Source organism: Somniosus microcephalus, unplaced genomic scaffold (genome assembly GCF_052327205.1).
Source record: "Somniosus microcephalus isolate GS21.2 unplaced genomic scaffold, FLI_Smic_1.0 unresolved_chr6, whole genome shotgun sequence".
Classification (NCBI taxonomy): domain Eukaryota; kingdom Metazoa; phylum Chordata; class Chondrichthyes; order Squaliformes; family Somniosidae; genus Somniosus; species Somniosus microcephalus.
This window is the reverse complement of record NW_028225184.1, coordinates 48,956,391-48,980,876: the sequence shown is the minus strand read 5'-3', so window position 1 is coordinate 48,980,876 and position 24,486 is coordinate 48,956,391.

The window sequence follows — 24,486 nt, the reverse complement described above, 5'->3', positions numbered from 1 at the left end:
TTAGATATGACCATGCCGCTCCTGTCCCAGAGCTACCCCTTCACTGACATTAGCTATGACCGTGCCCCTCCAGACACAGTGCTACCCCTTCACTGACATTAGATTTGACCGTGCCCCTTCAGTCCCAGTGCTACCACTACACTGACACTAGATGTGACCGGGCCCCTCCAATCCCAGTGCTACCACTTCACTGACAGAAGATGTGACCGTGCCCCTCCAGTCCCAGTATTACCCCTACATTGACACTAGATGTGACGGGGCCCCTCCTGTCCCAGTGTTACCCCTACACTGACACTCGATGAGACCGTGCCCCTCCAGTCCCAGTTTTACCCATTCACTGACATTAGATATGACCTTGCCCCTCCAGTCCCAGTGTTACCCATTCACTGACATTAGATATGACCGTGCCCCTCCAGTCCAAGTGTTACGCCTTCACTGACATTAGATATGACTGTGCCCCTCCTGTCCCAGTGTTACCCCTACACTGACACGAGATGTGACCATGTCCCTCCTGTCCCAGTGTTACCCCTACACTGACACTAGATGTGACCGTGCCCCTCCTGTCCCAGTGTTACACCTACACTGACACTAGATGTGACCGGGCACTCCTGTCCCAGTGTTACACCTACACTGACAATAGATGTGACCGTGTCCCTCCTGTCCCAGTGTTACCCCTACACTGACACTAGATGTGACCGTGTCCCTTCTGTCCCAGTGTTACCCCTACACTGACACTAGATATGACCGTGCCCCTCCTGTCCCAGTGTTACCCCTACACTGACACTAGATGTGACTGTGCCCCTCCTGTCCCAGTGTTACACCTACACTGACAATAGATATGACCGGGCCCCTCCTGTCCCAGTGTTACCCCTACACTGACACTAGATGTGACCGTGTATCTCCTGTCCCAGTGTTACCCCTACACTGACACTAGATTTGACCGGGCCCCTCCTGTCCCAGTGTTACCCCTACATAGACACTAGATGTGACCGTGCCCCTCCTGTCCCAGTGTTACTCCTACACAGACATTAGATGTGACCGTGCCCCTCCTGTCCCAGTGTTACCCCTACACTGACACTAGATGTGACCGTGCCCCTCCTGTCCCAGTGTTACCCCTACACTGACACTAGATGTGACCGGGCCCCTCCAGTCCCAGTGTACCCCCTTCACTGACATTAGATATGACCGTGCCGCTCGTGTCCCAGTGTTACCCCTTCCCTGACATTAGATGTGACCGTGCCCCTCCTGTCCCAGTGTTACCCCTTCACTGACATTAGATTTGACCGTGCCCCTCCAGTCCCAGTGTTCACCCTTCACTGCCATTAGGCATGACCGTGCCCCTCCAGTCCCTGTTTTGCCCCTTCACTGACATTAGCTATGACCGGGCCCCTCCTGTCCCAGTGCTACCCCCACACTGACACTAAATGTGACCGCGCCCCTCCTTCCCCAGTGTTCCCCCTACACTGACACTGGATGTGACCGTGCCCTTCCAGTCCCAGTGTTCCCCCTACACTGGAAGTAGATGTGACCGTGTCCCTCCTGTCCCAGTGTTTCCCCTTAACTGACACTAGATGTGACCGTGTCCCTCCTGTCCCAGTGTTACCCCGACACTGACACTAGATATGACCGTGCCCCTCCTGTCCCAGTGTTACCCCTAAACTGACACTAGATGTGACCGTGCCCCTCCTGTCCCAGTGTTTCCCCTTCACTGACACTAGATGTGACCGGGCCCCTCCTCTCCCAGTGTTACCCATTCACTGACATTAGATATGACCGTGCCCCTCCAGTCCCAGTGCTACCCCTTCACTGACATTAGATTTGACCGCGCCCCTCCCGTCCCAGTTTTCCCCCTTCACTGACATTAGATATGACAATGCCCCTCCAGTCCTAGTGTTACCCCTTCACTGACATTAGATATGACCGGGTCCCTCCTGTCCCTGTGTTACCCCTACACTTGCACTAGATGTGACCATGCCCCTCCTTTCCCAGTGTTCCCCCTAAACTGACACTAGATGTGACCGTGCCACTCCTGTCCCAGTGTTACCCCTACACTGACACTAGATGTGACCGTGCCCCTCCAGTCCCAGTGTTACCCATTCACTGACATTAGATATGACCGTGCCGCTCCTGTCCCAGTGCTACCCCTTCACTGACATTAGCTATGACCGTGCCCCTCCAGACACAGTGCTACCCCTTCACTGACATTAGATTTGACCGTGCCCCTTCAGTCCCAGTGCTACCACTACACTGACACTAGATGTGACCGGGCCCCTCCAATCCCAGTGTTACAACTTCACTGACAATAGATTTGAACGTGCCCCTCCAGTCCCAGTGTTACCCCTACACTGACAGAAGATGTGACCGTGCCCCTCCAGTCCCAGTATTACCCCTACATTGACACTAGATGTGACGGGGCCCCTCCTGTCCCAGTGTTACCCCTACACTGACACTAGATGTGACCGTGTCCCTCCTGTCCCAGTGTTACCCCTACATTGACACTAGATGAGACCGTGCCTCTCCAGTCCCAGTTTTACACATTCACTGACATTAGATATGACCTTGCCCCTCCAGTCCCAGTGTTACCCCTTCACTGACATTAGATATGACCGTGCCCCTCCAGTCCAAGTGTTACGCCTTCACTGACATTCGATATGACCGTGCCCCTCCTGTCCCAGTGTTACCCCTACACTGACACTAGATGTGACCATGTCCCTCCTTTCCCAGTGTTACCCCTACACTGACACTAGATATGACCGTGCCCCTCCTGTCCCAGTGTTACCCCTACACAGACACTAGATGTGACCGTGTCCCTCCTGTCCCAGTGTTACCCCAACACAGACACTAGATGTGACCGTGTCCCTCCTGCCCCAGTGTTAACCCTTCACTGACACTAGATATGACCGTGCCCCTCCTGTCCCAGTGTTACCCCTACACTGACACTAGATGTGACCGTGCCCCTCCTGTCCCAGTGTTACCCCTACACTGACACTAGATGTGACCGGGCCCCTCCTGTCCCACTGTTACTCCTACACAGACATTAGATTTGACCGTGCCCCTCCTGTCCCAGTGTTACCCCTACACTGACACTAGATGTGACCGTGCCCCTCCTGTCCCAGTGTTACCCCTACATTGACACTAGATGTGACCGGGCCCCTCCTGTCCCAGTGTTCCCCCTTCACTGACATTAGATATGACCGTGACCCTCCTGTCCCAGTGTTACCCCTACACTGACACTAGATGTGACCGTGCCCCTCCTGTCCCAGTGTTACACCTATACTGACAATAGATGTGACCGTGTCCCTCCTGTTCCAGTGTTACCCCTACACTGACAATAGATGTGACCGTGTCCCTCCTGTCCCAGTGTTACCCCTACACTGAGACTAGATGTGACCGTGTCCCTCCTGTCCCAGTCTTACCCCTACACTGACACTAGATGTGACCGTGCCCCTCCTGTCCCAGTGTTACCCCTACACTGACACTAGATGTGACCGGGCCCCTCCTGTCCCACTGTTACTCCTACACAGACATTAGATGTGACCGTGCCCCTCCTGTCCCAGTGTTACCCCTACACTGACACTAGATGTGACCGTGCCCCTCCTGTCCCAGTGTTACCCCTACACTGACACTAGATGTGACCGGGCCCCTCCAGTCCCAGTGTACCCCCTTCACTGACATTAGATATGACCGTGCCCCTCCTGTCCCAGTGTTACCCCTTCCCTGACATTAGATGTGACGGTGCCCCTCCTCTCCCAGTTTTACCCCTTCACTGACATTAGATATGACCATGCCCCTCCAGTCCCAGTGTTCACCCTTCACTGCCATTAGGTGTGACCGTGCCCCTCCAGTCCCAGTTTTACCCCTTCACTGACATTAGATATGACCGGGCCCCTCCTGTCCCAGTGCTACCCCTACACTGACACTAGATGTGACCGGGCCCCTCCTGTCCCAGTGTTACTCCTACACAGACATTAGATTTGACCGTGCCCCTCCTGTCCCAGTGTTACCCCTACACTGACACTAGATGTGACCGTGCCCCTACTGTCCCAGTGTTACAACTACACTGACACTAGATGTGACCGGGCCCCTCCAGTCCCAGTGTACCCCCTTCACTGACATTAGATATGACCGTGCCTCTCCTGTCCCAGTGTTACCCCTTCACTGACATTAGATGTGACTGTGCCCCTCCTCTCCCAGTGTTACCCCTTCACTGACATTAGATATGACCATGCCCCTCCAGTCCCAGTGTTCACCCTTCACTGCCATTAGGTATGACCGTGCCCCTCCAGTCCCAGTTTTTCCCCTTCACTGACATTAGATATGACCGGCCCCTCCTGTCCCAGTGCTACCCCTACACTGACAGAAGATGTGACCGTGCCCCTCCAGTCCCAGTATTACCCCTACATTGACACTAGATGTGACGGGGCCCCTCCTGTCCCAGTGTTACCCCTACACTGACACTAGATGTGACCGTGTCCCTCCTGTCCCAGTGTTACCCCTACATTGACACTAGATGAGACCGTGCCTCTCCAGTCCCAGTTTTACACATTCACTGACATTAGATATGACCTTGCCCCTCCAGTCCCAGTGTTACCCCTTCACTGACATTAGATATGACCGTGCCCCTCCAGTCCAAGTGTTACGCCTTCACTGACATTCGATATGACCGTGCCCCTCCTGTCCCAGTGTTACCCCTACACTGACACTAGATGTGACCATGTCCCTCCTGTCCCAGTGTTACCCCTACACTGACACTAGATATGACCGTGCCCCCCCTGTCCCAGTGTTACCCCTACACAGACACTAGATGTGACCGTGTCCCTCCTGTCCCAGTGTTACCCCAACACAGACACTAGATGTGACCGTGTCCCTCCTGCCCCAGTGTTAACCCTTCACTGACACTAGATATGACCGTGCCCCTCCTGTCCCAGTGTTACCCCTACACTGACACTAGATGTGACCGTGCCCCTCCTGTCCCAGTGTTACCCCTACACTGACACTAGATGTGACCGGGCCCCTCCTGTCCCACTGTTACTCCTACACAGACATTAGATGTGACCGTGCCCCTCCTGTCCCAGTGTTACCCCTACACTGACACTAGATGTGACCGTGCCCCTCCTGTCCCAGTGTTACCCCTACATTGACACTAGATGTGACCGGGCCCCTCCTGTCCCAGTGTTCCCCCTTCACTGACATTAGATATGACCGTGACCCTCCTGTCCCAGTGTTACCCCTACACTGACACTAGATGTGACCGTGCCCCTCCTGTCCCAGTGTTACACCTATACTGACAATAGATGTGACCGTGTCCCTCCTGTTCCAGTGTTACCCCTACACTGACAATAGATGTGACCGTGTCCCTCCTGTCCCAGTGTTACCCCTACACTGAGACTAGATGTGACCGTGTCCCTCCTGTCCCAGTCTTACCCCTACACTGACACTAGATGTGACCGTGCCCCTCCTGTCCCAGTGTTACCCCTACACTGACACTAGATGTGACCGGGCCCCTCCTGTCCCACTGTTACTCCTACACAGACATTAGATGTGACCGTGCCCCTCCTGTCCCAGTGTTACCCCTACACTGACACTAGATGTGACCGTGCCCCTCCTGTCCCAGTGTTACCCCTACACTGACACTAGATGTGACCGGGCCCCTCCAGTCCCAGTGTACCCCCTTCACTGACATTAGATATGACCGTGCCCCTCCTGTCCCAGTGTTACCCCTTCCCTGACATTAGATGTGACGGTGCCCCTCCTCTCCCAGTGTTACCCCTTCACTGACATTAGATATGACCATGCCCCTCCAGTCCCAGTGTTCACCCTTCACTGCCATTAGGTGTGACCGTGCCCCTCCAGTCCCAGTTTTACCCCTTCACTGACATTAGATATGACCGGGCCCCTCCTGTCCCAGTGCTACCCCTACACTGACACTCGATGTGACCGGGCCCCTCCTGTCCCAGTGTTACTCCTACACAGACATTAGATTTGACCGTGCCCCTCCTGTCCCAGTGTTACCCCTACACTGACACTAGATGTGACCGTGCCCCTACTGTCCCAGTGTTACAACTACACTGACACTAGATGTGACCGGGCCCCTCCAGTCCCAGTGTACCCCCTTCACTGACATTAGATATGACCGTGCCTCTCCTGTCCCAGTGTTACCCCTTCACTGACATTAGATGTGACTGTGCCCCTCCTCTCCCAGTGTTACCCCTTCACTGACATTAGATATGACCATGCCCCTCCAGTCCCAGTGTTCACCCTTCACTGCCATTAGGTATGACCGTGCCCCTCCAGTCCCAGTTTTTCCCCTTCACTGACATTAGATATGACCGGGCCCCTCCTGTCCCAGTGCTACCCCTACACTGACACTAGATGTGACCGTGCCCTTCCAGTCCCAGTGTTCCCCCTACACTGGCACTAGATGTGACCGTGTCCCTCCTGTCCCAGTGTTTCCCCTTAACTGACACTAGATGTGACCGTGTCCCTCCTGTCCCAGTGTTACCCCGACACTGACACTAGATATGACCGTGCCCCTCCAGTCAAATTGTTACCGCTTCACTGACATTAGATATGACCGTGCCCCTCCTGTCCCACTGCTACCCCTTCACTGATATTAGATATGACCGTGCCCCTCCAGTCGCAGTCGTACCAAATCACTGACATTAGATATGACCGTGCTCCTCCAGTCCCAGTTTTACCCATTCACTGACATTAGATATGACCGTGCCCCTCCAGTCCCAGTGTTAACCCTACACTGACACTAGATGTGACCGTGTCCCTCCAGTCCCAGTGTTACCCCTACACTGAAATTAGATATGACCGTGCCTCTCCAGTCACAGTGTTACCCCTTCACTGACATTAGATATGACCGTGCCCCTCCTGTCCCAGTGTTACCCCTACACTGACACTAGATGTGACCGTGCCCCTCCAGTCCCATTGCTACCCCTTCAATAACATTAGATATGACCGTGCCCCTCCAGTCCCAGTGCTACCCCTTCACTGACATTAGATATGACCGTGCACCTCCAGTCCCAGTGCTACCCTTTCACTGACATTAGATATGACCGTGCCCCTCCAGTCCCAGTGCTACCACTTCACTGAAACTAGATGTGACCGTGCCCCTCCAGTCCCAGTGTTACCTCTTCACTGACATTAGATTTTACCGTGACCCTCCAGTCCCAGTGTTACCCCTTCACTGACTTTAGATATGACCGTGCCTTCCAGTCCCAGTGTTACCCCTTCACTGACATTAGATATGACCGTGCCCCTCCAGTCCCAGTGCTACCCCTTCACTGACATTAGATATCACCGTGCACCTCCAGTCCCAGTGCTACCCCTTCACTGACATTAGATATGACCGTGCCCCTCCAGTCCCAGTGCTACCCCTTCACTGACATTAGATTTGACCGTGCCCCTCCAGTCCCAGTGCTACCCCTTCACTGACAATTGATGTGACTGTGTTCATCCTGTCCCGGTGATACACGTACATTTACATTAAATGAGACCGTGACCCTCCTGTCGCAGTGCTACACCTACACTGACACTAGATGTGTCAACGCCCATCCTGTCCCAGTGTTAAAGCTATATTGCACTAGATGTGACCGTCTCTCTATTGTCCCATTGCTAAAGCTACACAGACTCTCGATGCGACCATATCCCTTCTGTCCCAGTGTTACCCCTACACTGACACTAGATGTGACTGTGACCCTCCTTTCACAGTGTTACCCGTAAACTGACACTTGATATGACCATGCACCTCCTGTCCCAGAGTTACCCCTAGGCTGACACTAGTTTTTTCCGTATCCCTCCAGTCCCAGTGTTACCCATACACTGAAACTTGATAAGACCATGCCCCTCCTGTCCCAGAGTTACCCCTAGGCTGACACTAGTTTTATCCATATCCCTCCAGTCCCACTGTTACCCCTACACTGACATTAGATGTGACCTGCCACTCCTGTCCCAGTGTTACCCCTATGCTGACAATAGATGTGACCGTGCCCCTCGTGTCCCTGTATTACCCCTACGCTGACACTAGATGTGACCATGACCTCCTGTCCAAGTGTCAGCCCTACACTTAGACTGGATGAAACTGTGCCCCCCTGTCCCAGTAGTAAAGCTACACTGACACTAGACGTGACCGTGTCCAGCTTGTCCCAGTGTTACCCGTACACTGACACTAGAGATGACCGTGCCCCTCCTGACCGAGTATTAGACCTACACTGGCAGTAGATGTGGCCTAGCCCCGCCTGTCCCAGTGATCCGCTATACTGACACCACATGTGATCTTGCCCCTCAGGCCCCAGTGTTATCCGTACAATTACACTAGATGTGACCGTGACCCTCCTGTCCTAGTGTTACCCCCAAATTTACACTAGATGTCACCATGCACGTCCTGTCCCAGTGATAAGCTTACATTGACACTAGATTTCAGCGTTCCCCTCCTGTCCCTGTGTTACACCTAAGAGATTAGCGTGTAAATTTAAGGCATATGAGATTGGGGGCAAGGTATTGACTTAGATAGAGAACTGGTTGGCAGACAGAAAGCAAAGATTTGGAATAAATGGGTCTTTTTCCGAGTGGCATGCACTGACTAGTGGGGCAACGCAGGGAACGGTCCTTGGACCCCTGCTATTCGCAATATATATTAATGATCTAGACGAGGGAGCTAGATGTAATATCCCCAAGTTTGCAGATGACACAAAGCTGGGTGGGCGTGTGTGCTGTGAAGAGGATGCCTAGAATCTCCAATATGATTTGGACAGGTTGGGTGATTGGGCAGCAGCATGGCAGATGCAATATAACGTGGATAAATGCGAGGTTATCCACTTTGGTGTCAAAAACAGGAAGGCAGATTATTATCTGAATGGCACTAGATTAGGCGAAGGGGAAGTGCAACGAGACCTGGGTGTCGTTGTGCACCAGTCGCTGAAGGTAAGCATGCATGTGCAGCAGACGTTTAAGAAAGCAAATGGTACGTCGGACTTCGTAGCGAGAGGTTTTGAGTACAGGAACAAGGATGTCTTGCTGCAGTTGTACAGCGCCTTGGTGAGACCACATCTTGAGCATTGTGTGCAGTTTTGCTCGCCTTATCTGAGGAAGGATATTCTTGCCATGGAGAGAGTGCAGCGATGATTCACCAGGCTGATATCTGGGATGGCAGGAATGAGGTATGAGGAGAGATTGAGTCGATTGGGCTTATAATCGTTGGAGTTTAGAAGAATGAGAGGGGATCTCATTGAAATTTATAAAATTCTGACAGGACTGGACAGACTTGATGCAGGAAGGATGTTCCCGATGGTCAGGGATTCCAGAAGCAGGGGTCCCAGTCTAAGGATAAGGGGTAAGCCATTTAGAACAGAGATGAGGAGGAATTTCTTCACCCAGAGAGTGGTGAATCTGTTGAGTTCTCTACCACAGAAGGCAGTAGAGGCCAATTCATTAAATATGTTCAAGAAGGTGTTGGATATATTTATTAAGGCGAAAGGATTCAAGGGATATGGGGAGAAAGCAGGGACAGTTTAATGAATTGGGATGATCAGCCATGATCTAATTGAATGCCAGAGCAGACTCGAGGGGCCAAATGGGCTACTCCTGCTCCTATCTTCTATGTTTCTATGTCACGCTGACACTAGATCTGACCGCGCCCCATCTATCCCAGATTTAAGACGACACCGAAATTGGATGTAACATGTCCCTCCTGCACCAGTGTTAACACTACACTTACTCTAGATATGACCGTGCTCAACCAGTTCCATTATTACATCTACTCTGACATTAGATATGACCATGAACACCCATTGTCAGCCCTACACTTACACTACATGAAACCTTGCCATTCTTGTCCCAGTGTTATAGCTAAACAGACACTGGATGTGAGTGCATCCCTTCTATCCCAGTGCTGCCCCTACATTGACATAAGATGTGACCGTGCCCCTCCTCTCACAGTGTTACCAATACACTGACATAAGATGTGACCGTGCCCTGCCTGTCCCAGTGTTATCCATAAACTAACACTAGATGTGACCATGCACCTCCTCTCACAGTGTTACCCCTACACTGACACTAGATGTGACTGTGCCACGCCTGTCCCAGTGTTATCCCTACACTGACACTAGATGTGACCGTGCCCCTCCTGCCACAGTGTTATCCCAACACTGACAATATATATGACTGTGTCTCCCTGCCCCAGCGGAACCCATTCACTGATAGCAGATGTGACCGTGCCCTTCCTGTGCCAGTGTTACACCTACACTGACACTGGAAGTGACCGAGTCCCTCTTGTCCAAGTGCTACACCTACACTGACAGTAGAAGTGGCCCAGCCAGTCCTATCTCATTGTTACCCCTGCACTGATACTAGATGAAACCGTGCCCTTTCTTTCCCGGTCTAATTCCTACACTGACACAAGATGGGAACGTGTCCCACCTGTCCCAGTGCTGCCGCTGAACTTACATTAGTTGTGACCATGTTCCTCCTGGCCTAGTGTTAACCCTGCACTGACAATAGATGAAACTGTGCCCTTCCTTTCCCGGTCTAATTCCTAAACTGACACTGGATGTGACCGCTTCCCTCCAGTCCCAGTGTTAGCTGTACACTTACACTGGATGAAATGTTGCCCCTCTTGTCCCAGTGCTCCCCTACACTGACACTTAATGTGACCGTGCCCCTCCTGTCCCAGTGTTACCCTACACTGACACTGGATGTGACTGTGCCCCTCCTTTCCCAGTGTTACTCCTACACTTACACTGGATGTGACAGTGCACCTCCTGTCCCAGTGTTACCCCTGCACTGACATAAGATGTGACCATGCCCCTCCTGTCCCAGAACGACCCCTAAAATTACATTAGTAGTGACTGTGTTCCTCCTGGCCCAGTGCTTACACCTACAATAACATTAGGTGTGACCGTGTTCCTCCTGTCCCAGTGTCACACCTAAACTTACACTAGATTTGACCGTGTCCCTCGTGTCCCAGTGTTACCCCTACACTGACACTAGATGTGACAGGGCCCCACCTTGCCCAATATTACCCCTATACTGACAGTAGATATGACCGTGGCCCACCTGACCCAGTATTTCCATATACTCGCACTACAGATGCCCGTGTCCCTCCTGTCCCAGCGGTACCCCCACACTGAACACTAGATGTGACCGTGTCCCTCCTGTGCCAGTGTTAAACTTACACGACACTAGAATTGACCGTGACCCTCCTGTCCCAGTGTTAGCTCTACACAGACACGAGATGTGGCAGTGCCCCTCCTGTCCCATTGTTACCCCTACACAGACACTAGATATGACCGTGCTCCTCCTGTCCCAGTGTTAACCCTATACTGACACTAGAAGTAACGGTGCCCCTCATGTCCCAGTGTTACCCTACACTGACACTAGATTTGAACGTGCCCCTCCTCTCACAGAGCGAGTGCTACACATACATTAGATGTGACAATGGTCCTCCTGTCCCAGTGTTACCCCTACACTTACACTAGATGTGACCGTGCTCCTCCTGCGAATTGTTACCCTACATTGACACTAGATATGACCGTGCCACTCCTGTCCCAGTGTTACCCCTACACTGAGACTAGATGTGCCCTTGTCCCTCCTGTCCCACAGCGAGCGCTACACTTACACTAGATGTGACCGTACCCCTCCTGTCCCAGTGTTACCCCTACACTGACACTAGATGTGTCCTTGTCCCTCCTGTCCCAGAGCGAGCGCTACAATTACACTAGATGTGACCGTGTCCCTCCTGTCCCAGTGTTACCCCTACACTGACACTAGTTGTGTCCTTGTCCCTCCTGTCCCACAGCGAGCACTACACTTACACTAGATATGACCGTGTCCCTCCTGTCCCAGTGTTACCCCTCCACTGACACTAGTTGTGTCCTTGTCCCTCCTATCCCACAGCGAGCGCTACACTTACACTAGATATGACCTTGTCCCTCCTGTCCCAGTGTTACCCCTACACTGACACTAGTTGTGTCCTTGTCCCTCCTGTCCCAGAGCGAGCGCTACACTTACACTAGATGTGACTGTGTCCCTCATGTCCCACTGTTACCCCAACACAGACAATAGATATGACAGTGGCCCTTTTCTCCCAGCGGTATACATAAACGGACATTAGATGGGACCATATCGCTCCTCTCTCAATAGTACCCCTACACTGACACTAGATGTGACCTTGTCCCTCCTGTCCCAGTGTTACCCCTAAACTGACATTAGATATGGCCGTTCCCTTCCTGTCCCTGTGTTACCCCTAAACTGACACTAGGTGTGACTGAGCCAATTTTTTCCCATTTTTACCCTTACACTGACACTAGATGTGACGTGTCCCTCCTGTTACAGTGTTACCGCTACACTGACACTAGATGTGACCATGCCCATCCTCTCCGAGTGTTAACCCTACGCTGACACTGGATTTGACTGTGACCATCCTGTCCCAGTGTTAGCCCTACAGTTACAGTAGATGAACCATGCCCTTCCTGTCCCATTGTAAATCCTACAATGACACTAGATGTGACTGAGCGCCTCCTGTACCAGTGTTACCCCTACACTGACACTAGATATGACCGTGTCCCTCCTGTCCCAGTGCTTCCCCTACACTGACACTAGATCTGACCGTGTCCCTCCTACCCAGTGTTCGTCCTACAATTAAACTAGATGAAATCGTGCCCCTCCTGTCCCAGTTCAATCCCTACATTGACACTAGATATGACAGTGTCCCTCTCGTCCCAGTCTTACCGCTGCACTTACAAAAGATGAATCCGTGTCCCTCCTCTCCCAGTGTTACCCTACGCTAATATTAGATGCTACTGTGCCCCTCCTGTCCCAGTGTTTCTCCTACACTGACACTAGATGTGACCCTGACCCTCCTATCCCAGTGTTTCCCCTGCAATGACACTAGATGTGACCGGGCCACTCGTGTCCTAGTGTTACGCCTACACTGACACTAGATGTGACCGTGACCCTCCTGTCCCAGTGTTTCCTCTACACTGACACTAGATGTGACCGTGACCCTCCTGTCCCAGTGTTTCCCCTGCAATGACACTAGATGTGACCGGGCCACTCGTGTCCCAGTGTTACGCCTACACTGACATTAGATGTCACCGTATCCCACCTGTCTCTGTGTTACAACTACACTGACACTAGATATGACAGTGCCACTCCTGACCCAGTTTTAGTCCTACATTTAATCTGGATGAAATCGTGACCCTCCTGTCCCAGTGTACCCTTACACTGACACGAGATATGACCGTTCACCTCCTGACCCACTGTTACCCCTACACTCACTAGAAATTATCGTGTCCCTACTGACCCAATTTTACCCCTGCACTGTCACTAGATATGACCGTGCCCCCCCTGACCCAGTGTTACCCCAAAACGCACACTAGATATAACTGTGTCCCTCCTGACCCGGCGTTACCTCTACAATGTCACTAGATGTGACCGTGTCCCACCTCTCCCAGATATAACCCTGAAATGACACTAGGTTTGACCGTGTCTATCCTGTCTCAATGTTACTCTAAACTGACACTAGATGTGATCGTGCCCCTCATGTGCCAATTTTACACATACACTTATACTAGATGTTACCGTGTCCCTCCTGTCCCAGTGGTACCGCTAAAATGACACAAGATGTGGCCGAGCCCCTCCTGTCTCAGTTTCAACCCTACATTTACACTAAATATGTCTGTGCCACTGATTTTCCAGTGTTATCCCTAAACTGACACTAGATGTGACCGTGGCCCTCCTGTCCCAGTCTTAACCCTACAATGACACTAGATGTGGCCGTGCCCCTCCTGTCTCAGTGTTAACCCTACATTTACTCTAGATGTGTCCGTGCCACTCCTTTCCCAGTGTTTTCCCTACACTGACACTAGATGTGACCGTGCCCCTCCTGTCACAGTGTTACCCCAACACTGATCTAGATCTGACTGTGTCCGCTCTGTCGCATTGTTGCCCCTACACTGACAATAGAGGTGACTGTTTCCCTCCTGTCCCAGTGCTTCCCCGACTCTGACACTAAATATGACGTGTCCCTCCTGTCCCAGAATTATCCCTACACTGACACTAGATGTGACCGTATCTCTCCTGTTGCAGGGTTACCCCTACATTGACATTAAGGTGGCCGTGTAACTGCTGTCCTAGTTTTACCCATACATTGATTCTAGATATGACAGCGTGCCGCCTGTCCCAGTGCTAACCATACACTGACACTAGATGTGATCGTGTCTCTCCTGTACCAGTGTTAACCCTATATTGACACTAATGTGACCACGCCCATCCTTTCCGAGTGTTAAACTTACGCTGACACTACATGTGACTGTGCCTCCTGTTCCAGTGCTACCCCTACACTGAGACTAGTTGAATCCGTGCCTCTCCCAGTGTATTCCCGCCCAATTTTATCCATTGCTGAAAAGCAGGTGAACATTGCTGGTGGCGATCCCAATACTAACATTGCTGGTGGTGATCTCAATAGTGATATCGCTGGTTGGTTCACAATATTAACATTGCTGGTAGTGATCCCAATACTGACATTGCCGGTGGTGCTCTTAATTATGACATCGCTGGTGGGATCACAATGTTAATATTGATGGTGGTGATCCCAATACTAACATTGCCGATGGTGATCTCAATACGAACATTGCTGGTGGTGATCTCAAAATTAAAATTGAGGTGGCAATCCCAACACTAACATTGTTCATGGTGATCATACTACTAACATTGCTGGTGGTGATTTCAAACTAAACATTGCTGGTGGTGATCCCAATACAAACATTGCTCGTGCTGATCATAATACTAACATTGCTGATGGTTGTCCCGATATTTGCATTGCTGTTGGTGCTCTCAATACTAACATTGAGGTGTTAATAGCAATATTAAAATAGCTGGTGGTGATCTTAATACTAACATTGCTGATGGTGATCACAATAGTAACATGGCTGGTGGTGATCTCAGTAGAAACATTGCTGGTGGTGATCTCAATACTAACATTACTGTTGGTGATCACAATAATAACATTGCCGGTGGAGATCCCAATACAAACATTGCTGGTGTTGATCACAATACTATCATTGCTGGTGGTTGTCCCGATATTTGCATTGCTGTTGGTGCTCTCAATACTAACATTGACATGATAATAGCAATACTAAATTGCTGGTGGTGATCTTAATGCTGATCTTGCTGATGGTGATCACAATACTAACATGGCTGGTGGTGATCTCAATAGAAACATTGCTGTTGGTGATCTCAATACTAACATTGAGGTGTTAAAAGCAATATTAAAATTACTGGGGGTGATCTTAATACTAACCTTGCTGATGGTGATCACAATAATAACATTGCTGGTGGTGATCTCAATAGAAACATTGCTGTTGGTGATCTCAATACTAACATTGAGGTGTTAAAAGCAATATTAAAATTGCTGGAGGTGATCTTAATACTAATCTTGCTGATGGTGATCACAATACTAACATTGCTGGTGGTGATCTCAATAGAAGCATTGCTGATGGTGATCACAATACTAACATTGCTGGTGGTGATCTCAATAGAAACATTGCTGGTGATGATCTCAAAAATAACATTGCTGTTGGTGATCTCAATACTAACATTGAGGTGTTAAAAGCAATATTAAAATTACTGGGGGTGATCTTAATACTAACCTTGCTGATGGTGATCACAATAATAACATTGCTGGTGGTGATCTCAATAGAAACATTGCTGTTGGTGATCTCAATACTAACATTGAGGTGTTAAAAGCAATATTAAAATTGCTGGAGGTGATCTTAATACTAATCTTGCTGATGGTGATCACAATACTAACATTGCTGGTGGTGATCTCAATAGAAGCATTGCTGATGGTGATCACAATACTAACATTGCTGGTGGTGATCTCAATAGAAACATTGCTGGTGATGATCTCAAAAATAACATTGCTGTTGGTGATGCCAATACTAACATTGCTGCTGGTGATCCCAATAATGAAAATGCTGGTGGTGATCTCAATAGAAACATTGCTGGTGGCGATCTCAATAATAACATTGCTGTTGGCGATCCCAATACTAACAATGCAGGTGTTGATCACAATAGTATCATTGCTGGTGGTTGTCACAATATTTGCATTGCTGTTGGTTATCTCAATACTAACATTGAGGTGTTAATAGCGGTATTAACTATGCTGGTGGTGATCTTAATACTAACATTGCTGATGGTGTTCACAATAATAATATGGCTGGTGGTGAACTCAATAGAAAAATGGCTGGTGTTGATCCCAACACTAACATTCCTGATGGTGAGGACAATACTAACATTGTGGTTGCTGATCTCAATACTAACATTGCTGTTGGTGATCTCAATAATAACATTGCTGGTGGTGATCCCAATACCAACATTGCTGGCTTTGATACCAGCACTATCATTGCTGGTGGTTATCCCAATAATAACATTGCTGGTTGTGATCACAACACTAACATTGCTGGTGGTGATCCCAATATAATATTTCTGGCAGTGATCCCAATATAATATTGCTGGCAGTGATCTCAATAATAACATTGCTGGTGATGATCTCAATACTAACGTTGCTGCTGGTGATCCCAATACTAACATTGCTGGTGGTGATACCAATAATAACATTGCTGGTGGTGATCACAATAATAACATTGCTGGTGGTGATCCCAATACTAACATTGCTGATGGTGAACCCAATACTAACATTGCTGGTGGTGATCACAATAATAACATTGCTGGTGGTGAACCCAATACTAACATTGCTGGTGGTGATCCCAATACTAACATTGCTGATGGTGAACCCAATACTAACGTTGCTGGTGGTGATACCAATAATAACATTGCTGGTGGTGATCACAATAATAACATTGCTGGTGTTAACACCAATACTAACATTGCTGGTGGTGATCCCAATACTAACATTGCTGGCTTTGATACCAGCACTATCATTGCTGGTGGTGATCACAATAATAAAATTGCTGGTGTTAACACCAATACTAACATTGCTGGTGGTGATCCCAATACTAACATTGCTGGCTTTGATACCAGCACTATCATTGCTGGTGGTGATCACAATAAAAACATTGCTGTTGGTGATCACAACACTAATATTGCTGGCTTTGATACCAACACTAACATTGCTGGTGGTGAACCCTATGCTAAAATTGCTGGTGGTGACCCCAATACTAATATTGCTGGTGGTGATCTCAATACTAACATTGCTGGTGGTGATTATATTATGTTACAAACGCATATAAGATTTCCCAGATCAAATAGCACGAATGATAAAGGTTTTCCTGTTGTAACCCCCCCCCACAATTAGTTCTATACTTCCCCCCACAGACCTTTGTCTATTCCAGGTAGGCCGCATAATTGTTGCATATGGGCTGGTGTGCACCTATCGTTGTGGCCACCCGTCGAGGCAACAGATATGCATCAGATGAGTAAAGTTAATATTTAGGCATTCCCTGATTCATTATATGATTGCTTCACTATTCATTCACATGATTTTTCGAAAAGGTTGTTAAAGTCATCATCTGAAACGCTTGGAGATGGCGCAGTACAAGCATTAGCAGTTTTACCCACTTGTTTTGCAATTTGTGTCGCCCAAGTCCGTTTACATTTCCTGCATGTCATACATAACAAGGTCAGGACAATTACTAACTGCAGCACGACATGTGAAATCAGTCGGATCAATGAATGGATCAGTATTTTTAGTCCCCAGTCCCAAATGTCATTCACTCATGTGGCCACATTGATCGCGTCGGTGTCTTTCTTCAAATCCGTGTTCCGTTGTTGCAGAGTATAGTACACCTTTTGGGAGAGCCGTATCCCCTTCCGTAACTGCCTCAGGTGTTCGGGCAGTAGGGGTACAGGACACTCAAAGGTGTTGATCTAGTTCCACAATCCATACTTGATGTCTTCAGGCAGTTGAAGAGAGGTAAAATTAAACTGGTGTATGTCCACCAACTCCTCGTGTCCAATCCGTACTGGAACTTGCTGATGTGAAACAATGTCGCAAGTTCTTTTGGCATACTCAAACGTCTCCAAGTTGGTCATTACATAGTATTCGCCTTTGCTGGCATATGCCTCGTGGGTGGGATTTGAGGCTGCGTCCAATGCCTCCATGGTGCAGTTAATCTCCATGCTGGTGTCATTGAAACCACATTGGGTTTACGGGCTTTGGCTGATTGCACACGGGCACATGATGATGGCATATCCGGTGAGACATCCTTCCAGCTTGGTAACCATCCGGTTTCCATTCACCATCACTGCGTAAGTTAACAAATTCTGGTATATATATGTATGCCATCTTTTAGTATAAAAATGCTTTGTACCAGATATACCTCCCGCCCTTGTGTCTCCGTTTTCATCAACGGGATTACCAAAACTAAATCCAGGACACCCCCCCCCACCCGGTCTGGTTTGCTTTCGACATGCGCGGGGTAAACTCGTACCCTGGCTCGGAATTGACAAACTGTCATATTGAGGCTACTTAACAGACGTTTACGCATACCTGCCCCAGCATGTCCGCCAGTTAGTGTCCCTTTTAACTGTTTGTTGGTAATCCACAGGGGTACCTCCCCCGCCTGTATCTGTTCCAAGTTTTCCCGGGATTGCTCCACTATCCAATTCCCATATGTGCTGCAAACGTCCTTTACTGCTGCCTGCTGTGAGGCATTGTATTCCTCTTTAATTATCTTATTTATAGTCTGCGCGTGTGTTTCTAATACAGTAGCTATATCCTGGAGGTATACAGTTAATATCTGGTCCTCCTTGGACTCTGGGCCCTCATTCTTATTCTGCTCTTGTAAGATGGCTTTAATGTGGGAACCCTGATCCCGGACATTCTGATCTATGGTAGCCAGATCAATGGTGTTAACAACCGATGTGCCGGTGTTAAAGACCGTCGCTGCATCCTTTTCTAATAGCCTCTTACAGCGTCATACCCGCTGGCTTTTCTGTCTGTATCTGCCTCTGCTACGATCCACGCCTTGCTTCAATAACTGTGGTAGAAAGCGCTGGTATAAATGTTGAGTTTGTGGTGAACACCTAGCAGGCATGGCAGTGTTGGCCAGGTTCAGCACGACTAACACTAATTCATGATGCACGTTATCATACAATATATCCCCAGTACAGGTGAACACTGTTGTGTATGTAATATGTGTGCTACTTTGAACCTATGGACAGGACTGCACTACTTGTAGGGCGTAGTGATACGCAGTACCACTCCTGGTCATAGGGGTATAAATAGTACTGTGGGTACTGACCTCCCCTCAGTTCCCGCCTGTGGGCCTGAAGTAAAGACCTACGTGCAGTCCCTACCTCCAACCAGTAAAGACTTGTTTGAGTTATACGTTTAAGTCTTTGTGTTAATTGTCCAATACAATACACATACTTAACACTGGCGACGAGTCGGTTCGAACCCTGCGGCAGTTATTCCACGGCGGCTTCGTCCAAAGACAGGACGTTGAAGAGAGGTTTCAATCCTCAACACCCCACTCAAAACTGAAGGGCAGCAGAAATCCTGACAGCTTCCAGCGACTGGAAGCGACAGGCATTAGGACTCTGAAGCCTCCATAACCTCGTGGGTAAGCCAGAGCCCGGGAGGGAGCGAGCAAGAGCCGCGCGAGCGAGTGAGCCAGAGGCCGGGAGCCGCTTCAAGTGTGAGGCGCAGCGCGGGCCAGCGATCGGGACCAAAGATAAGGGCCGCACTCGGACTGAAAAGCGCGGCGGCTGCAGAAGCTCAAGGTGCGAGAGCCGCGGTGCACAGCGCGGGCTATCGATCGCGGCGAAGATAAGGGCCGCACTCGGGGGCTGAAGGGAGACGGCGTCGGGGGACGGGTGAAGACCGCCAAGCGCGGGAAAACCGCCATTTTGTGGGCGGAGGACGACGGCAAGAGCGGGAAGCCGCCATCTTTGATAACAAGTAAAGAAAAGAAAATCTGAGAAATTGCAAATCTACAATGCCTAAACACGGGAATATTAGCACCTTTGATAGTGACCTCGAAGATTGGGCCATATATGTTGAAAGAGTAAAAAATTATTGTAAGGCCAATAAAATTCGTGACCAAGATAAAGCTCTAACATTATTAAATTTAATGGGTGCGAAGACATACGGGCCATTGAAACACCTGTTATCACCAGATGAACCGGCGGATAAGACGTTCGATGAGATTGTTACTGTCCTGAAAGATCATCTAAACCCCACGCCGCTGATGCTAGCGGAACGATTTAAATTTTACGACAGAAGGCAGCTACAGCATGAAAGCAATGCTGAATATTTGCTGGAATTGCGTAAATTAGCGAAATATTGCCAGTTTGGAACGGGACTGACAGATGCACTACGAGACAAATTTGTGTGTGGTTTATTTAAACAGGATACACAAAAGCGACTGCTCGAGGAGAATGAGCTGACGCTTGAGAAGGCGGTCACTATGGCAGCAGCACACGAAGCCGCAGCGAGAGGCACGGCAGTAATGCAGCTACGGTCACCGGAGCTCAGTGCACACAAATTGGGTGTGAGTTCTGTTAAATGTTATCGTTGTGGAAAGACAACGCATGATCAGAACCAGTGTTGGTTTAAAAACCAGGAATGTAGAACTTGTGGTAGGCTTGGACATATAGCTAGAGTATGCAGGTCAGGGAAGAAGACCAGCAACAAGAAGTCACCGCAAGGAAAATACGCAAAGGTACACAAGGTGACCGAACAGGAGTCCGATTCAGACGCTAGCAGTAATGAACTGGCTAGCTTAAGCTGTAATGAACTGGCTAGCTTAAGAGTACTCAACGCTGGTAAGGGTGCAGAACTCCAGACAATTTGGGTCACTCTTCAGATAGAAGGAGTCCAAGTAAAACTGGAATTGGACACTGGATCGGCATTGACGGTCATAAATAAGAAAGATTACAGAAAGTTATTCCAACATATTCCCCTACAGGATATGGGGATTATATTGAAAACATACACGGGGCAAAGAGTGTACCCCATCAGGAAAATAGAAGTTGCAGTGGTCCACAAGGGCGAAGACAGTCAAATAATGGACTTATATGTGGTATGTGAAGGAGGTCCTCCACTACTAGGACGGGAGTGGATTAGTAAAATGAATATGGACTGGCATTTCCTACAAACAATAACGAGTGAGAACTCGGTGAAGATAGTCGGCCCAGACTCTGGAACGGATGATGGTAAGCCCAACTCAGGTGCAAAAGACAACGTTTCAGCACAGAATTCCACTGAGCAACAACAACATAGTTTAACTGTGGATTCTGAGTCTGGCAAGTCTACTGATGTGCCCATTTCTGAGGGACACCGGGCTCGAACTCAACTCCATTTCAAACTACAACAGCATTTAGAACAAATGCTTCGCCGTTTTGAGCAAGAGTTGAATGCAACGAAAGAGTTCTTTGATATAGAGTTGAAGAATCTGGAAAGACATCAGAAGCAGCTGATGGAGAAAATGGAGCAGGAGCAAACAAAACGTCTGATGTCAGAGGAGTTAACGGTCAGCCAACTCCTGCATATCCTGAAGGACAGGACTCTGAAATGGGAAAAACTTGAACACGGACTTCAATATTCAAACGAAAGTGGTTCGGAGCTCTCAAAGGTTATTGGAAGAGCTGAGGTGGCAACACAGACTGAGATGACTGCAACAGAGCAGCCCTTGGATGCCAAAAGTATGCTGACTCACGTCAACGTAGAACAACAGACCGCTGAAACAGCTGCTCCGGTAGAGGGATTGAATAGTCCGATCAATCAATCTCCAAAAGAAGTTGAAGTAGTAAAATCTCAAATGAGGTCATTAGTAAACGACTTGCTGAAAGCCCAGAAAAAGCTGGATGAAGAGGTACGCATGAAGAAGTCTCTTCAGGAAAGATGTCTGGACTTGGAACAAAAGCTGGCTAACGCCCAGCTGGGTATGGAGGAAATAGAAGACCCTCTCGCTGGCCTAGATCAGGACGACACCGAATATTACTATGTCCTGTCCTGCCCAGCTTGTAACTTCGACTCCCACCATACAGAAATCATGGAGGAGCACCGAAAGTCTACGGAACATCGGGAGAAGGTGGCTCTACTACGGAAAAAGGAGGAAGAGAAGGAGGAACTGCGCATGCAGCTGGCAGCTGACAGTGGAGCCCAGAGAGTCTCCAAGAAGCAGAAAAGGAAAAGGCAAAACAGAAGATGACCCATCTGAACCATTATTACCTCTACCAGATCACACACGTGGTCCCTCCGAATGGAGCCAATTCAGTTCGGAAGTTCAAACTGTTAAATCCATGGAAGGACTATTGAATGAGTCACTCCAGCAACGTGAACCGACTACACCACAGAGATTGAATCGGTGAACTGTTTTCCGCAGAGACTGAATCTGTGATCTGTTTTGACATGAAGTTATCTATGTATCTATGTTATTCTGTTATGTAAACCTGAAGTTATATATGTATATATGTTATTACGTTATGTTAAATGGGGAGATGACTGTAAAGCTAAGAAGGGAGGAATGTTGTGTATGTAATATGTGTGCTACTTTGAACCTATGGACAGGACAGCACTACTTGTAGGGCGTAGTGATACGCAGTACCACTCCTGGCCATAGGGGTATCAATAGTACTGTGGGTACTGATCTCCCCTCAGTTCCCGCCTGTGGGCCTGAAGAAAAGACCTACGTGCAGTCCCTACCTCCAACCAGTAAAGACCTGTTTGAGTTATACGTTTAAGTCTTTGTGTTAATTGTTCAATACAATACACATACTTAACAAACACCATCCCACTAGCAGGTCCCTCCGTCATGTGGGGCAGGTCAGTGGGTCGCGCTCCAGGTAGGATGGTGTCATGGAAGCCACTGGGGGTAGGGGTGTGGGGGTGACACTTCAGTAGCAGTCAATCACATGTGGTAGCCCGGGCTCCTCATATTGTTCTGTCATAGAGTCATAGAGTTTTACAGCACAGAAAGAGGCCCTTCGGCCCATCGTGTCTGCACCGCCCATCCATCCCTGTCCAGTCTAATCCCATTTTCCAGCATTTGGTCCATAGCCTTGTATGCAATGGCATTTCAAGTGCTCATCCAAATGCTTCTTGAATGTTGTGAGGGTTCCTGCCTCTACCACCCTTTCAGGCAGTGAGTTTCAGATTCCAACCACCCTCTGGGTGAAAAAATTCCTCCTCAAATCCCCTCTAAATCTCCTGCCCCTTACCCTGAATCTATGCCCCCTTGTTATTGACCCCCCTACTAAGGGGAAAAGTTCCTCTTTATCTACCCTATCTATGCCCTTCATCATTTTGTACACCTCAATCAGGTCCCCCCTCAGCCTTCTTTGCTCCAAGGAAAACAACCCCAGCCTGTTTAGTCTTTCTTCATAGCTGAGGCACTCCATCCCAGGTAACATCCTGGTGAATCTTCTCTGCACCCTCTCCAAAGCAATCACATCCTTCCTATAGTGAGGCGACCAGACCTGCACACAGTACTCCAGCTGTGGCCTCACCAGCGTTTTGTACAGCTCCATCATAACCTCCCTGCTCTTATATTCTATGCCTCTGCTAATGAAGGCAATTATCCAATATGCCTTTTTAACCACTTTATCTACCTGTTCCGCTGCCTTCAGGGATCTATGTACATGTACACCAAGGTCCCTCTGACCCTCTGTACTTCCTAGAGTCCTACCACTCATTGTTTATTCCCTTGCCTTATTTGTCCGTCCAAAATGCATCACCTCACACTTTTCAGGGTTAAATTCCATTTGCCACTTTTCTGCCCATCTGACCAAGCTGTTTATATCGTCCTGTAGCCTGAGGCTTTCCTCCTCGCAATTTACCACCCCACCAATTTTCGTGTCATATGCGAACTTACTGATCATACCTTTTACATTCTCATCCAAATCATTTATGTAGATCACAAACAACAAGGGACCCAGCAACGATCCCTGAGGTACCCCACTGGACACAGGCTTCCAGTCACAAAAGGAACCTTCGACCATCACACTCTGCCTCCTGCCACTCAGCCAGTTTAGGATCCAACGCGCCAAGGCACCCTGGATCCCATGGGCTCTTACCTTCTTGACCAGTCTCCTATGCGGGACTTTGTCAAAAGCTTTACTGAAGTCCATGTAAACCACATCCACTGCATTTCCCTCGTCCACCCCCCTAGTCACCACCTCGAAAAATTCAATCAGATTTGTCAGACATGATTTACCCATGACAAAGCCATGCTGACTATCCCCGATTAATCCTTGCCTCTCCAAGTGGAGACTAATTTTGTCCCTCAGAATTTTTTCCAATAATTTCGCTACCACAGATGTTAGGCTCACTGGCCTGCAATTCCCTGGTTTATCCCTGCTACCCTTCTTGTATAATGGCACTACATTAGCTGTTCTCCAGTCCTCTGGTACTTCACCTGTGGCCAGAGAGGTTCTGAAAATTTGTGTCAGAGCCCCTGCAATCTCCTCCTTTGCCTCCCACAGCAGCCTGGGATACATCTTCCGGGCCTGGGG